Source organism: Callithrix jacchus, chromosome 10 (assembly GCF_049354715.1).
Source record: "Callithrix jacchus isolate 240 chromosome 10, calJac240_pri, whole genome shotgun sequence".
NCBI lineage: Eukaryota > Metazoa > Chordata > Mammalia > Primates > Cebidae > Callithrix > Callithrix jacchus.
Window position 1 is genome coordinate 106,403,761 of NC_133511.1, and position 18,534 is coordinate 106,422,294.

At 36.2% G+C, this 18,534-nt stretch overlaps 1 protein-coding gene across 44 annotated transcripts in view; it reads right to left on the reverse strand.

Annotated features, from left to right (window-relative positions):
* LRRC4C (leucine rich repeat containing 4C) overlaps positions 1 to 18,534 on the reverse strand; it is a 1,379,884-nt gene that overhangs the window by 1,130,485 nt on the left and 230,865 nt on the right. For 43 of the 44 annotated variants that reach the window (XR_013523383.1, XR_013523384.1, XR_013523385.1 and 40 more), the window contains one exon: positions 5,303 to 5,495. The exons of the other annotated variant lie outside the window; for it this stretch is intronic. The gene's annotated coding sequence lies outside the window, so the exon portion shown is untranslated. The remainder of the gene's footprint in view (positions 1 to 5,302; positions 5,496 to 18,534) is intronic. 44 annotated transcript variants of the gene reach the window in all.

The window sequence follows — 18,534 nt, forward strand, 5'->3', positions numbered from 1 at the left end:
AACCCTAAATGTCCCAAATTAAGAGTTTAAAAATAGACTTCAGGATAAAAATGATATTTTTCCCTTTAAATACATTCTTGAAAAAAAAAAAAGGTAGGTAGAAACTGAAAATAGATTTCACTAAGTGCTAGCTTTTCTAACAGCCCAGTGTGTGAAAATCCAGCTGTTCTTTTCTGCTTCATACATTAGCAGCAATAATGGTAAAGATGATGCCTTCCTTATTTGCTGACAGTTGTGTTGATGATGCAGGAGGCAAAATAGCATTTCTCTTCTGGGCAATGTTAATTATGGAGTGCTGACAGGAGTTCAAAAATAAATCCAGATTCTTCAAGTTAATGCCCCACATCAATGTAGTGTGAAAAATGTAATACACTGACAAGCATGAGAAAAGGGTAGATTTTGCACCATCTCCTCTTTCTCAATAAGGAAAAAAATTCAGAGTGAATTTAAAAAATTCAGAGCAAATTATATTTATTAAAAATAATAAATTATTTCAGAGAAACAATTTAGATGCCTGCCTATTTATCTTTTTAATTTATAGTGCTCACTTGATTCTTTAAGGCTGAAAGAATATTCAAACTTATGCATCTATTTTAGACAATAAGACTGAAAGAATATTCAAACTTATGCGTCTATTTTAGACAATATGACCGAAGCGCTGAGAGAATCAAAGGAATGGGTAATGAGTGGAAGAATACAAATTTTATTCCACATTTTTATCTCTTCTTCTGATACTACAACATCTCTCTTTTTCAGGCCAAGTTTCTGATCATGGCCCATCAATTTTTAGTTATTTTTATGGACACTGAGTTTTGATTTCCAAAATTTTGACCATATAATGAATGAACTATAACAACACCATTTAGTCCTTCATATAGTGCACACATGTTCTGTTAGAAATTAATTAATGAGACTAACAAAATAGTCAGAACACTTGAATTTTCTTTCTAGTATTTAGCAACTATCTGGTAAGTACTGTCAAAATACATAGAAGCTTCAAAAATATTAATCTTCACTATAATTTTTAAAGCAATAATTTTAAAAATTCTATTTGAATTAAAGTATAATTCAATATATGTGTTATTATCTTAGTACTTTAAAAATAAAGAAACCAAGAGTAATGCCCCTTAACTTGCCCAAGGTCATGCAAGAAAGTACATGTTTGTATTCTATACTCAAGTCTGTCTGAACACAAAGCCCTGTTTTTCAATAATGCTAACTTGAGAAAGAGTATTTAGGCTTTAAAAATGTTGTGGTCCTTTGAACCAGTAATTTTGTGTAGAACTGTATTCTAAAAATGCAATAAAGAACATGTACTATGATTTAGCCACAAGAATATTTATATTAATGTTGGTTATAGTGCCAAAAATTGAAATCAATGTAGTGATTAAAAGGGCTTGATTAAATTAATTGTGTTGGGGATGGTGAATAACCGGAGGTTGCTTGTTGACTGCAACATGCATTCCTCCAGTGATGAATACATTAAAGACATTGACTTCATATCAGTGCAATAAATCACTGTAGCCATATTGTACTTCTACCCTGCATTAAAATATTTTCAAATTAAATTGATTGCATTGTGTTCACATAGTAGAATAGTATGCAACCATTAAAAATGTTGTAGTAGAAAAATATCTATTGGAAAAATAATGCTAGCACACATAATTTTCTTAATGAATTCCACTTAACCTGTGAAGCTTAATTAGATGTTATTTTGGTGATATATGCTCTCATCCAAATAAAATGAGGCCTACTCTTCTCTGTGCTTCTATAGATCTACACATTTGGCATATGGTATTATACATAGTCCCTTACAGACTATGACTTCCTCAAGGTCAAAGAACCAACGTTAGTCACCTTTGTTATCCCACCTATATCTAACAGAGTGTACAGTGCATAGTTAAGAGTAGATAGTCAACAAATGTCTACTGCAAAAATAAGTAAACAATCCTTGTCAGTATGTTCAACTTACTTTATTTAAAGATCATATAGACAGTGATGAGGTATCTGTGGTTTACCAGGGAAAACTTCCATGCTTTTTACAATGAGAAGAAACAAATCCCTTGATTCTAGTTAACTCTGATTCCACCTTGCTGCCTTAAAGACAGAAATAGGCAATCTCTGCACATGTATGATGTAGTCATTGCACACGATCCTGTGACGCAGCACTCTGGCAAAGGCCTGAGCTAAGGCAGGGATTTTGATGAGAATTTTATATGTTTCTATAGAATACAGCAATAGGCTTCATAAAATATATCTCTTAAAATTATCTTAAAAACTTTTGTAAATGTCTATTTTATGTTTGTTTATTCTCTAAGGATAGTCCTTTAGCTACATGCTCAGAAAGTCATTGGCCAAAACAATTTAAAGAAGAATATTAGATTCTATGTTGTTTTCAACATATAACCCAAAATCTTAACTTTCATATGTGTATGTCATGTATTAAGTAGAAAATTTTGTTTTTGTTTTCATTTTCAAGACTGGGGTGAGCTGACTTCTTATCAAAGCTCAGTAAAATGTAGTTAATGGGTAGACACATTCATTATTCTTTACTGTAGACATTATAGTACAGACACAAGTACTTCCAACAAAATTACAAAAATTCCTCTGGGAATGAGAAAACAGAGTTGCTATATGCAGTTCACTGAGGATAAAGATACTTCTCACCCTTGGCATCTGCACAGTCAGTATTTTCAAATTATCTAAAGAAAGTCAGAGAGCAGGTCATTGGGAAGAAAGTCAAATGGATAAGGGCCAGGAAAAGAAAATCAGCAAGAGAGGAAGTTTACAGAGGCCAAAATCAGAAGACTGCCTTCAACTAATACTGAAGAAATCTTCACACATTCTTGAAGTCCAGTCAAGTGTTTCTATGTGTTTCTACATAAAGGTCTAGCTGTGTTTAGAACTGCTACATTTTCTATGGCCTGAAGGAATTTTCATTTATTTGCTATGGTACATTTTTCCTCTAGCAGGACCATCACAAACTGGAGTTTAGCCCTGTGCCTATAAGAGTAGATTGGAAATTTTAGTAGGGAAAAATCACTAAGTGCCAATCTTATTTAGCTCCCTCTGCTGAATCACGTTTGTGTGCAAGGACTGAACCAGATGAAGTTTCAGAGGTACAATTGGCTCATTGACTGCCAATCACCTGCCAGACAGGGGCTAATACCAGTTTAAAAAATATTACAAAGGAAGCCTGAGCCTTCTCAGAACCTGAAGACACATCCAGGATAACTGAAGGGATTCCAGGAAACCCAGTTTCAGTATGACAGAACAGGCATTATGAGGGACCTATATATGTTTTTGTTTTATTTGACCTGGATTTTTTTTTTAAATTAAAAGACTAGTAGGAAACCCCTTGAAGACTCTCTCTAAGATCACTAAATGTTAAAGTGAAAATCAGAGTTTATACTCTTCCTGACTTGCATAAATTGCCTTAGGAAGGTGAGCTTTTTCATGCAGTCTGAGATGGGAATAATAGTAATAGCAATGTCTCCTGAGAGCTTACTTTGTACCAGGCATGTTCTACAAAACTCATAAAGTCAAAACTATTATTATTCTCTTTCTGTCAATGAGGAAACAAGACATAAGAATACGAAGTAAGTTTTTCAAGGAAATACAACTAGTAAGGAAGGGCTTAAAAAATATAAAACATGCTCTTAAAAAATATACAATACCTCTCTACAAGGGAGAGTTATGAAAATAGGAATCTCTCTGGTTATCTGCTGTACAATATTCAACCTTTTTTTGAGGGAGTGTTTTCCAAAACAGTGGATAATCTCTAGAAAACAGCTTTCCTTTTTTTTCAAATAGTTAGCCTCCAATATTGATTATTAGAGAAATTCAAATCAAAACACAATGAGACACCATTTATCACCAGTCAGAATGGCTATTATTACAAAGTCAAATAAATAGATGCGGGCGAGGTTGTAGAGAAAAAGGAACTTTTATACACTGTTCGTGGGAGTGTAAATCAGTTTGGCCATTGTGGAAGACAGTGTGGTGATTCCTCGAAGACATGAAAACAGAAATACCATTTGACCCAGCAATCGCATTACTGGGTATATACCCAAAGGAGTATAAATCATTCTATTATAAAGACATATGCATACATAAGTTCATCGTCTCACTATTCACAACAGCAAACATATAGAATTAACCTAAATGCCCATCAATGATTGACTGGATAAAGACATTCTATATTTATAAAGTTTACAAATCTATAAATGTCAAATGGGAAGTATTGAAAGAATAAAGTTATACCTGCAAGATATACAAATAGAATTTAAGACAAAAAATCATATAGCTCAACTGGCATAAAGACAAGTTCTTAACATCATTAGTTCTAGTTTTAGAGTCTCCTATAAATACCCACACAGTGGACAGAATGCAAAGCCTGAATTTGCACTTATCATTTTTGATTCTAGGGCATGCTACAACTTAAGAACTGTACAGTCCAACACACATCCCAGTGAATAAGTGTATCAATCTCATGCCTAACAACCTATCTTTGGATGTTTCACAACCAAATTAAATCTCACCTTCTAATGAAGCAGAGAATAGAATGGTAAATTACATGGGCTAGAAATAGGAGCTTGATAGTAAGTATTTCAAATGATTAGGAACATGAGACAAAAACATACAACAGCAAAAGTATGTACTGTAGACTACAACTCTACTTGAAATGCACATATGCTTGGTTAAATCCTGTTCTTATTGAAAATCACTTAAGACTGGGCATGCTGGCATCATACTGTGGCACTTGAACAAAGGTTCTACTACTTAACAGCTGGTGATAGGCAAGGGTTACTCTTCCTGGGCTGGAGACCCAGCAGGCTGACTTTCCATACAGACAGCTGACACTTCCTCTCCCCCAAACAGCAGGATCATGTGAAAACTAAAATGCAGAAGATATAAAATCTGGCAGTAACAGAGTAGTCAAGTCAGGCATCTGATAGGACGCCAATGAAACAGACAAGGCTGGGGGCCAAGAATCCCCAACACCATATGATGATAAACAGGAGGCTTGGGCCCTGGACTGTGATCACACCAAGGGATGGGTTATTGAGCTCTCTGTTATAAACACTGAGGTGGAAGATCAGGCATAGAAGCCACAATTCTTGTACATCACAGAACTGTAACAACAAAGTTTCAACCTTGGCCCCCAACATATCCCAGGGGGAGGTCTGGTGCTTCTCTAACCAGTAGCTTATAAGCCCCACATCTCAAGACTGGAGCCTCTCCCATGACAGACATTTGCCCACCAGGTCCTTGTACAACTGGCATGGAGAAAATGGCTCACCTGCTGCTACTCTGTCTCCATAGTTTTTCCCCTCCAAAAAGGAACGCTGGCCCAGGCTGGTGTGTGTACTTTCAGGGCATTCACTCTTGATTACTCCACATTAGATGGTCTTGAACAAATTATTAATTCTCTGTGAGCCTCAGTATCCTCTTCATCAAATATGGATAATGACAGTAAACACTTCATTTGGTTTCTGCGAGGATTAAAGGAGATAATCTATGTCAAGTGTTTATCAGAGAACGGCACACACTGAACATAGTGCTAGTTATGATTACAATTTGTGATTAATTCAGGGGGATTTTTCAGTACATATAAGGGATTTTATCATATTTCAGAAAGAAATAAAAAATAATCCTGAGGTCTTTCATTAAGACACATAGATAGCCACTGTTCTATAGGATATGACTCCATCGCTGATGTGGTAAGGTTTATTTGATGGCTGAAAGAGTTGGGTTTCAGATCACAGAAGAGAGATTTGTCACATAAAAGGATCTTAGACTTATACTGAGAAGCAGACTTCTAATCCGTTTGCACCTTCTTGAAAATGAGCACTATGGAGGAGTGGCATGAAGAAAAAACAGGCTTAGTGGCTGCACTTTTCTCTACACAATTATTTATTCATTCATTCATCCATCAATACATTATCTCCTTTATACAACAGTTACATATGGCAAGACACTATGCTAAGTATGATGGTGAGATAAGACATAATCAGGTCAATATGGAGAAGTACAAATTGGCTTGTCCGAAACTTACTCCCTACATGTGAGTCTACCGAAGAAGGAGCTTGCTGCCTGCGGTTGCCTGTAAAATAGCTACAAAAAAATGCCTACGGCAACCAATTCTAGTAAAGGCTGAGATGGCAGATTAAGCCAGTTTCCAGCATGTCAAAGAGCTGGAACTCTGAGGCTTAGACGTGAACCTAATGACTTTGCCAGAGAATGCGCTTGTGTTCCCCCCACTATTGGATGTCCAGCTGGCAGAAAGGGACTTGGAGACAAAACTATGCCATACATATAGTTGATGGATCCTAGCTCTTAATCATGCCAGGGGAAGAGCTGTTGCTTTGCTAATTCGTTTCTTAGAGCCTTCTAGAAGCCAGTGCTTGCTTTGCTCTATCTCTGTGCACTGCCACAAAATACAGTGGTAAATTATACTCTGTTCCTTATCACAGTGAAAGTCCTCAATGTAATGCTCTTTCATCATTGCTAGTGTGTTAGCTACCTGGTGCTTTGTCCTGGTTTAATCAACATATTTGTGACTTAAGAAGCCGGTAATGGCCAACTTCTACTTCCCTTGAAAGTATCTGATAGAACCCAATCCCTGCACCTGTATCTCCTTGCCAATAACAAGAGGAATGACTTATTTTATAGGACTAATGCGTCTATACCATTCACTCATAAAAGTTGAGAGGTAGACTTCATTTCTTGATGGAATTTATTAGCTCTGTAACTACGATGCTCATCCAAGAGGCCAGTTTTGGGGTGATAATATTGCCTAATGTACAGTGTGTTTGGCCTGATGTAGAGGGTATATTTATCATTACAGTCTTGCTGATAATGAAGTTGATCTTTGATGTCTAAGGAAGTCAAGATTTCCTTGTCCCTTTCTTAACAGGTTTAGGACTTAGAAGAGACATTTGAGCCAAAGACTCCTTTAATCACATTTGCGTAATTCAGACACGAATTTGTATTCCAATTGGCCTTGGAAATACTGTGTTCCATCTTGAAATGTCAGTGTGCTTATTTGCCTATGGCTATAATTGTCCCATTGGATTCTGTGAAGGATTAATTGAGATGATGTACCTGAATGATATAAGGTATTCAAAAATTCTGCTATTATGGCGTCCATGATGTAAAGGGTAGTCTAGAAAAAGAACCTTGATACAGCTCTGTTTACAATAGCCAAGATTTGGAAGCAATCTAAGTGTCCATCAATGGATGAATGCATAAAGAAAATGTGGCACTTATACACAATAGAGTACTATTCAGAGATTCAGTCATTTACAACATGGATGGAACTGGAAGATACTATGTTAACTGAAATAAGCCAAGCACAGAAAGACAAACATCACATGTTCTCATTTACTTGTGGGATCTAAAAATTAAAACAATCAAACTCATGAAGATAGAGAGTAGAAGGATGATTACCAGAGGTTGGGAAGGGCAGTAGGGGGATAGGAGGAAGATGGAGATGGTTAATGGATACAAGAAAAAGAAAAGAAGGAATGAGAAGATGGATACCAATTTTCCATGATGATCATGGCACATTGCATATGTGTATCAAAACATCTCACATACCCAATAAAAATATATACCTTCGACATGCCCACAAAAAATTTAAAAAATATTTTTAAAAATCTTGAGAGATGAAGTGAGGATTATTGAGTCTCCATACTAAGAACTTTTGGGCCTGGCCTGATGGCTCACACCTGTAATCTCAGCACTTTGGGAAGCCAATGGCAGAGGATTGCTTGAGCCCAAGAGTTCGAGACCAGCCTGGGCAACATAGTGAAACTCTTATTTTATTTATATATACCTATATATTTTTTTCTATCATATATAAAAATTTTTTAAGCGAGATAAAAAAGAATATTTGATCTTTTTTCAGTCATCTTAAATATAGAAAACATAAAAAAATTTAACAGAGGATGCTTTCCAACAAATTGGAAACCTTTCTGTGTCCTAAGCCTATGACTTAACAGCCAGTTTAACACCACTATTCAGAACTGAGAGCTTGGGTACTGCAGAGCACAATCACAGCAGGACATTTAATAAATTGTGGTGGAAGTCAAACCTCAGTCCCTGCCACTCACCTCAACAGGACATTGCTCACCATGTGTCATTAAAATGCAACTCCCTTTGAGTGGACACAGTACAGTTCTATTAACAGACATAACTGCTTTTACTACTAGCAGTGGTTTAATGATTTTATGTCATTGCAATAATAGAAACATGACATTCAACTGTGACTACAGCTTGTATGAGCCTATTTTTGGAAAGCTGATTTTGCAGAGGACATAGAAATGTAAAGTCTTGCTTGCTGTTTATTTCCCAAAAGCCTTGGACAGTGACTACTATACGTCACGCCCCTCTATAGACCTTTCATGACTTTCTGAAATGAGTGTAGTGATTTGAAGTACCAAACAATGAATTGTTCACAGAAAAAAATCTCTTCTTTAGAAAAGGAGAATTGGGACTGAATCCAATTTTTCCATCAGAAATAACATCTCTCATGGAGTATTTCAATGCCTGAGTCCTCCCTCTTGACAGGGAAGAAGCAAGCAAATAGCAACAACAAAGATAAAGAAAATAACACATCCTTTCTCGGTAGAGGACACTGCCATCTACCTTTTACAGACAAATCTGAAGCTTAGAGACATAAACTCCCCCTATGTCCTGTCTTCACACATAGACACTTATCACTGACAGTACTCAGAGTTCAACTTCTTTCAAATCGCAGCACAAGTGCTTTTTCTTATGCCTACAGCCAACTCTTTCATCTGTGTTCTGGATTCCAACCCCTCCTCTCTTTCCTAAGACCTTGATCCATCAGTGCTCTACCTTTGTTCTGTGTTTTCACCTCTCCCCTTACCACTGGCTACTGGTCCTTTCAGTCTGTTCACATGCTAAAATCCTTACCGTTACGCACGCACGCGTGCGCGCGCGCACACACACACACACACACACACAAAGCCTTTTGTCTACATCCAGTCACCGACCTATTTCCCTCCACAACAATCAAACTACTTAAAATAATCCACATTTGCAGTCTCCCATTTTAAAATTGCCTGTTTTCTCTTATCCATCTATAAATACGTACATGATTTTTCCTTGTTTTCTTATTTCAAACAATACGCTACAAGCATTTTGTTATCTGGCCTTCCCTCCTTTCAACCCATACTCACCATCCTCTGCTTGCATCTTTCTGGCCAGACTGCTCAAGTGAAATTTATCAATAGCCTCCTTACAGTTAAAGCCAATGGCCAAGAGCAGTAATTTAACCATTTCCAGCAAGTGAAACAAAAGACACTTCCTTCTTCTTTTGAAAAATGTTGCTTTCTTTTGGTTCCATGTTACTGATTCTTTATTCCTCCCACTTACCATACACTGGACACATAGTTTCCCCAAGTACTATGCCATCAATATAGTTAAAATAAACCTTAAAAGGTAGGGAATATTGCAATTATTACATAAATTTAAGATCTAGCAGGTGGAATCTAAAGAAATTGAGTCTTTGCTTAAGTTACAGAGTAAGTACAATATATGAGGTAAGAACTCAGTTTTGTCTGATACCAAGGTACATTTCCAAAAGTACAGAAATATACCAAACAGTTGCAACCAACAAAACCCACCTACTCAAAGATTTAACAAACATTTGCACTTTGCTTTTGTTTTTACTTTTCAGAGGCAGTGTCTTGCTGTGATGCAGGATGGAGTGCAGTGGCACAATCACGGCTCAATGCAGCCTCAAACTTCTGGACTCAAGGAATCTTCCTGCCTCCCAAGTAGCTGAGGCTACAGGCACATGTCACTGCCCTGGCCTTTGCTTTATTAACCTTAGAATTTTTTCTTTCTAGAATTGACATAAAGACTTGAAGCCCATGTTACATTCCTTCCCAATTTTTCTACCTTTCTCCTCAGAAAGAAAGACATTGTCCTTTAGTTGGCCTGTATCCATTACATTCAAAAGTTTTTCTATTGGACTGATGCAATCTCCTTTATCCCTGTCATCCTTTCCTTTTTCTGTGTCTGAATATTTTACATTCATTTTCTTTTCTGTTGGTGTGAGTTTATACATATTTAACATGTATACTTAGCAATTTATAATCAATACTTCTAATTTCTCTCAAATCAAACAGGGCATTTGAATGTGTTCACACTAAACGTCTTCCTCCAATGTACCACATTAATTTGTCTTACTTTTGTCCTGTCAAATACCTTGTCTGAAACCACCAAAAAATGTTTAGCATATATTCTATTACTCTATCTATCAATCATCTTATTTTTCACAGACAAACCTTACCTACATGTACCTACATGTATACGAAAGTATATCTCATTCCTTCTTTGGATTGGAAGTTCCATTTTTCTCTTACTGATTTTCATTCCTAGATAGATAGATAGAAAGATAGACCAACCAACTATAAATTCTAATTCTCACTTCTTTTTTTTTTGAGACGGAGTTTCGCTCTTATTACCCAGACTGGAGTGCAATGGTGCGATCTCGGCTCACCGCATCCTCCGCCTCCTGGGTTCAGACAATTCTCCTGCCTCAGCCTCCTGAGTAACTGGGATTACAGGCATGCGCCACCATGCCCAGCTAATTTTTTGTATTTTTAGTAGAGACGCGGTTTCACCATGTTGACCAGGATGGTCTCGATCTCTTGACCTCGTGATCCACCCGCCTTGGCCTCCCAAAGTGCTGGGATTACAGGCTTGAGCCACCGCACCCGGCCTTCTCACTCCTTTTTATGGGCATTTTTTTTTTTTCCATTTGGACTCACCCCTGAATTGAAGTTTGGCTAAACGTAGAATTCTAGGTAGACAATTATTTTCCTTCCATTCTTTAAAGTTTCATTCTGTTGGGCATCTGGTCTCCATCATGGCTGCAAGACATCTTCTGTCATTCTGATTTCCATTCCTTTGATTGTAATAGATAATCTCATCCTTGATTACTTTCAATATGTTTTCTGTTTGTGTGAGTTTGGAAACTTCACTGCAGCAGAACTAGGTGAATATTTATTTTTAATTAACAATATGGATGTGGTACTCATTCTGAAGATTGATACCATTTTTTTTTACTTCAGACAAATGCCAAACTAGTGTATAATTCTTTGCTCTCTATTCTCCTTTTCTACAATTTCTTTCATATTTTCTGTAGTATGTCATTTTATTTGTCTTACATTTTCACATCAAAGCTGCATGTCTGGTTAATTTAGTCAGAACTATTTCCAAGTCACAAATGCTTGTTTATATTTAACTACATCTTTACCAATGTATTTTCTCACAAAATCACACAGCTCATAGCTCCACAGTTCAATATTGGAGTCCTTCTCCCAGTGTGATGCCCGTGGTCATTTTTTCTTTTATCTATTTGAACTTTTAAACACATTCATTTTAATGTCTTTGCTGAACAATTCTATCATCTCTAGTTCTGGGGGTGCAAATTCTCCTATTTGTCGCATTTTCTTACTTTACATTATGAATTTCCATTGGGGATTTAAATATTTCACTCCTAAATCACCTTCATGGGGGTCATAATGGAAAGATTGTGTCTCCCCAAAATTCATATGCTGAAGGCCTAATCTTTATGTGATTGTATATGGAGATCAGTTCACTGGTGTCCTTATAAGGAAAGGAAGAGACACCAACAATGTGCACACATAGAGTCAAGGCCATGTGAGGACATAGAAAGAAGGAGGCCATCTGCAACCCAAGAAGAGGGTGCTTACCAAAACCAACCTGGTTGGCATTTGGATCTTAGTCTTCTAGTTCCAGAGCTGTGAGAAAATAACTTTCTGTTGTTCAAGCCAACCAGTGTATGGTACTCTCTTATGGCAGTCCAGCCATCTAAATTACTGGGGCATTTCAGGAACCTCAGTCTACAGCAACGATCCTAGGGTGTCATTTCATATTCACCTCTTCACTGTTGTCATGAATTTCACTGAGTTTGTATTAGGTTTTGGTTAATTTCTCAACTTGCCTTTCTCATACTACATAAATATTCATAACTCACAAGTTTCCTTAAAAATGTCTCATGTGACCAATTTCTTAAAAATGATTCCTTTCCAATGTTGACTGGTACTCAGAATTTTTCTCATTCTAATATCAAAGACATAGAATAATCTCCTGTCTTAATATTTTTGCAAGTAGTACAGATACAGTGACCTTCTACCTGGGCTTCCCCAAGGGTATTAAAATGTCACACCTAGCATTTAATGACTGCTTCCCCAATAACTCTGATGTTTTGTGCCTTTGATTACTGATCTTACGTTGAATTTCTTCTTCACTGTAGAATCTAAACACTCTCTTTTCTTGTATTTTACGATATATAAGCACTTCTAAAGTATTTCTTTCCTAATTTAATTGATTTAGAGTACTAGTAGAATTTTTCCATATTGGCTTAATTTTAGAATACCAGATGTCTGTTTTGCTCTTTCTATTTCATTATGCCATTTTTCTTGTCCTCATGATATCTCTGACTACATATTCTGACAAGTAAAAGTTATTTTCTCTTTCTCTACTTGACAATGAAATATTGGTATTTCAGAAGATTGGTCTTCTCCTTTGACAGTCTTCTTGAAAAAACTAGTCTACTTCCAATGTTTCAAGTATCTCATTTTTGAACATTTTTATTTGATATGTCTAATGTGAACCTGTTTTTTGGGTTATAGAACTGCATGACCACCATTAGCTTAAACTCAGAATGTACAGAAGGGAACTTGTTATTCTTTCAAACAATCCCTCAGAAATTTGTACCTTGGAATGTGGCACTGTCATCTCTCTGGATAATCAAAGAAGAAAACTAGAAACCATTGCTAATGACTTCCTTTCCTCAAATCCCACCTCCAGTGGGGAGGCAAATCCCATTTTCTTAGCCTCCTTTACCTTACCATTATACAGCAGCTATCCTGAAAACCAGCTGTAGAGAGACAGATTAGCCTCTTAGGATATTTCACTTGCAAGATTTAATTATTAGCCAAATTATTAGCCACTAATCAGTTTTATTCTCTTCTAGTTTTCTTTTGGCTGCCAGCAGTGTTTTCATTATCTTTCTAAGAGTAACTAATCCATACTTTTGAATCCATGGATACTTTCAGTGGAGTTCCTTTGCCTATAAGGATAAAGTCCAAACACTAGCTTAAGAAACTGAATCTCAGTAATGGAGCCTTCGACTACTGGTCTAGACTTATTTTTCATAGGGCATAACACCACTTTGAACTCCAGTACAATGAAGCTATTTTTAATTTCATGTTTTCATTTCAAGCTATTGCATCTCCCTGGAACGATTTCCCTTTGACCCCTTGAATTCAGTATCACCTTCCCAAGTCTCTCATTCTTTTCTGGGGAAGTGGAAAACATTCTCCTTAGCATCCATACCAGATATAGTTATGCTTGGTACCTATTGTACTCTTAATCCTGTTGATCTAAAAACATGCCTGTCTCATACTCTGAGACTGTGAGATGTTTTAAGATGGGGTTTCTCAACTTCAGTATAACATTGATATACTAGACTACATAATTCTTTGCTGTCTGAGCTGCCCTATATATTGTAGGATATTTAGCATTCCTGACTCCTAATCACTAAATGTTAGTAGCACTCATTCCCCACCAGAAAAAACAATAAAAAATGCCTTCAAGCATTGTCAAATGTTCCCTGGGTAAGGGTGAGAGGGGACATAAACATTCTTGGTTATCAACCAGTGTTTTAAATTAGGAACCATATTTCAAAAGACCTGTGGTCAAAGTCACAGCCTGCATTTCAAAATATTAGTTGGCTAAATGAGTACATAAAAAATAACAATATTCTAGTTATCAATAAATAGTGTGTGCAAGTATATATGTATAAACCTTCATCTACCCATTAAATAATTGGAATACAAAATATTTCACTTATGAACTATACTTTTGAAGTAATTCAGAGACATAAAGTTCAAATAATACTACATACACATTATCGAGATACACAAACACACACCACACACCCCCCACCCAGCACACACACCCACATGTCATAGTGAAAAACTAAATGTACACAGTCAAGTAAGAACAATTAGCAATTTTGTAAATTGGCTGCTTGCTCAAATTTATTTTGTCAAAGCTAATGTTTAGTTAAGTCAACATTCTGCCAATTATAAAAGCCTTCATTGAATGAACTTATGTTTGAATTTTAGCCACTCAGCAACTCCGCATTTACCCTAAAGGAAATATAACCTCCTGGGCAACTGTCAAAACAAGTGACTACATTGACAACTTGTCCTGGAAATAAAAGCTAAAGTAAAACCATTATATCTCTTAATTGCTCTTTCTTTAGACGTTTACTTGATAAATGTTTAGAGAAATTTTAGAATATGGTAAACATTTTAAGGAAATAAAAAGATCTTCCCAGATCTTTTTACTGCTACTTGAAAAGATAATTCATGTGTGCAAATAAGCTACAGAAATTGAGTCAAAAGGTTAAGAAAGTTTGAGTGAAAATGCCATCCTAGTGATTTATAAAAGCCAGGAAATGAATCATAGAAAGACAACATGCAATGTTGGCCTTAGGGGGAAAAATTGTTCTCATCAGTACTACTTACAATGTTACAAGAAAGTCTTGACATTCAACAGTAGCTGAATAGTTACCTTCATTTTAAGACTTTAGTTATAAAATCTCTGCAATAATATGAAAAGCAACATAGTCTATGTTTAAATTAACATTAGAAAACAAATTTTTTCATTCAGTTTGAGATTGAGCAGACTTATATAAAATATATCACATGAAAACATCTAGAAGAAAATACATGGCAATGCTAATGGTTATTTCTAGGTTGCATGGCTAATGGGGAAACATGCCTTCTTCTTTAGATATATCAGTAATTTGACTTTATCTTCAATGGCTGTACATTTTTATATTTATGCAAATATGATAAACTAAACACAGATTTTGTTCTTTGACTCCACGCAGATTTGAGAAGATAGAGAAGCTTTCTTTTATTTTATTCATCATATGTTTCTATTATTTTGGCAAAACTTTCAAACACCACAAGGGGAAAAATGTTTGTGAATTTCTATTTCTAGACTTTGCTATTTTAACAATTTGTTAATTCGTTTTGTAGACTAGTCCTTAGTCCTTAGATTAAGGGGGCAGGAGGGAAACCTCACAGACTCAAAAAACATTACTGTGCACACTTGATAGGATCATAGTCTTCTCCAAAAGCCCTTGTTGTTGTTTTTGTTGTTGTTGTATTGTTGTTGTTAGGACAACCCTGAGAACGAGCAGCGAAGTCAGAAATCTAGATGAGTCACAAGCACACAAAATGTCCTACACTTGGTCCCCAGATACCTCTAGTATATTAGGTTATTAATATATGCTAAGGCTCATACCTTTTTGTCTTATACCTGACAAGCTAAAGCCTACCGCCTCATATCTGAACCATATCCAATCCATTTCCGAGTCTGACCAGTGCTAAAGAACTTTATTTAAAAAAAAACTGTATTATTAATTGACAGATGAAATTGTGTATATTTATCATGTACAGCATGTGTTTTGAAATATCCATACATTATGAATTGGCTAAAAGGAGCTAATTAACATATACCGTTACCTCATGTACTTATCATTTCTTTTTTCATGAGAATGCTTAAAATACTAGGCTGATATATTCTCTTAGCAATGTTCAGGAATATGTTATTATTAACTATAATCATATGATTATACAATAGATCTCTTTAACTTATTCCTCCTATCTAACTGAAATTTTGTATTTTTTAACCAAAATCGAGAAATTTCATGCTAGTTAGAATATTAAAATGGATTTTAGGTAAAAAAAAAAAAAAAAAAGATGAAAAGTAGTTAGAACATTAATATCCATGCTTGTTTTGGTGAATCTCTTGTAGAAAGATGAGATGGACCAAAAGATTAGTTCTTAGAATTATAATCTGAGTGGATGGGTTCTTTTGCCCTACGTGGTTTTGAAGAGAAAATTCAAGAATATGAGACCATCTGATAATTATTTCTCCAACAACTCAGTGAGGGAGGGACTATGGGCAGCCGCATTTTCTAAATGAGAAAACTGAAGTTCAGAGAAGAGAGTAATTTGTTCAAGGTTAAATGTTCATAACTTGTAAGTGGTGAAGGTGGTCTGTGAACTCCAGCGATCTAACATCAGAACCATGGTCTTAATTACTATGGTTTAACATCCCATATACAAAGCTCACATGATTGCAAAGGGTCAGAGTCTGGAGACTCTGAAAATTTTTCAGAAGGATTATAATGACCTAAATATGTGAAGGATCAGAATTCGGGAAGATATAAAATGAAATAGTTCTACAAATATGGTGATTTTTAAAAAAAGGAGTTCAAGGTAAAGACTAAGAACAGATTTGAAATACTGCTACCCCCAAGTCAGTGAATGGGGTGGGTGGGTCAATTTTATTTAAAAACTCATAAAATGGATATACATTTGCATATGCATTAAAAATGACAAAGGAGAAATACATCAGCAATGGGGATAATGCAGAAGATCCTAACTGCAATAATTTGAGATTCCATTGACTTATCTACTCTGACTTACATAATTATTTTGATCATTTCCAGTTGCTTATTTTTATCTATGGGATATTCTGGTCATTTCTAAGATAACCCAGTTCACCTGGGTAAAGCACTAGTCTGTGTTTGTTTTGTTTTTATCTCTGCTGTCTTGGGCACTGTGATGGCAATGGTTGTAGATGATGAGTTAGCAAGCAACATGAAACACTTACAATTTTGAAATTTGCCACATTGAAATAGTCATAGTCTCTCTCCCTCTATCCCTTAAAAGTAACTTATTAAAAAGCACTCCTCTATGTAGCAAGCGACGTACTTGGAAAATTTATTGCAAGTTGTTATACAATGTTTTTTTTTAAAAAAATTTTTATTGCATTTTAGGTTTTGAGGTACATGTGCAGAACATGCAAGACAGTTGCATAGGAACACACATGGCAGTGTGTTTTGCTTCCTTTTTCCTCTTCACCCACATTTGGCATTTCTCTCCAGGCTATACCTCCTCAGCTCCCCACTCCCCGCTGGCCCTCCCCTTTTCCCCCCAATAGACCCCAGTGTTTAGTACTCCCCTCCCTCTGTCCATGTGTTCTCATTTTTTATCACCTGCCTATGAGTGAGAATATGTGGTATATCATTTTCTGTTCTTGTGTCAGTTTGCTGAGAATGATGTTCTCCAGATTCATCCATGTCCCTACAAATGACACGAACTCATCATTTCTGATTGCTGTATAATATTCCATGGTGTGTATGTGCCACATTTTTCCAATCCAGTCTATCATCAATGGGCATTTGGGTTGATTCCAGGTCTTTGCTATTGTAAACAGTGCTGCAATGAACATTTGTGTGCATGTGTCCTTATAGTAGAACGATTTATAGTCCTTTGGATATATACCCAGTAATGGGATTGCTGGGTCAAATGGAATTTCTATTTCTAAGGCCTTGAGGAATCGCCACACTGTCTTCCACAATGGTTGAACTAATTTACACTCCCATCAACAGTGTAAAAGTGTTCCTTTTTCTCCACATCCTCTCCAGCATCTGTTGTCTCCAGATTTTTTAATGATTGCCATTCTAACTGGCGTGAGATGGTATCTCAATGTGGTTTTGATTTGCATCTCTCTGATGACCAGTGATGATGAGCATTTTTTCATATGATTGTTGGCCTCATATATGTCTTCTTTTGTAAAGTGTCTGTTCATATTCTTTGCCCATTTTTTGAATGGACTTGTTGGTTTTTTTCCTGTAAATCTGTTTGAGTTCTTTGTAAATTCTGGATATCAGCCCTTTGTCATATGGGTAAACTGCAAAAATTTTTTCCCATTCTGTTGGTTGCCGATCCACTCTAGTGACTGTTTCTTTTGCCGTGCAGAAGCTGTGGAGTTTCATTAGGTCCCATTTATCTATTTTGGCTTTTGTTGCCAATGCTTTTGGTGTTTCATTCATGAAGTCCTTGCCTACTCCTATGTCCTGGATGGTTTTGCCTAGATTTTCTTCTAGGGTTTTTATGGTGCCAGGTCTTATGTTTAAGTCTTTAATCTACCTGGAGTTAATTTTAGTGTAAGGTGTCAGGAAAGGGTCTAGTTTCTGCTTTCTGCACATGGCTAGCCAGTTTTCCCAACACCATTTATTAAACAGGGAATCCTTTCCCCATTGCTTGTTTTTGTCAGGTTTATCAAAGATTGTATGGTTGTAGATATCTTGTGTTGCCTCCGATGCCTCTGTTCTGTTCCATTGGTCTATATCTCTGTTTTGGTACCAGTACCATACTGTTTTGATTACTGTAGCCTTGTAGTAGTTTGAAATCCAGTAGTGTAATGCCCCCCACTGTGTTCTTTTTGCTAAGAATTGACTTGGCTATGCGGGCTCTCTTTTGGTTCCATATGAAGTTCATGGTGCTTTTTCCAGTTCTGTGAAGAAAGTGAATGGTTGCTTGATGGGGATAGCGTTGATTCTGTAAATTACTTTGGGTAGTATAGCCATTTTCA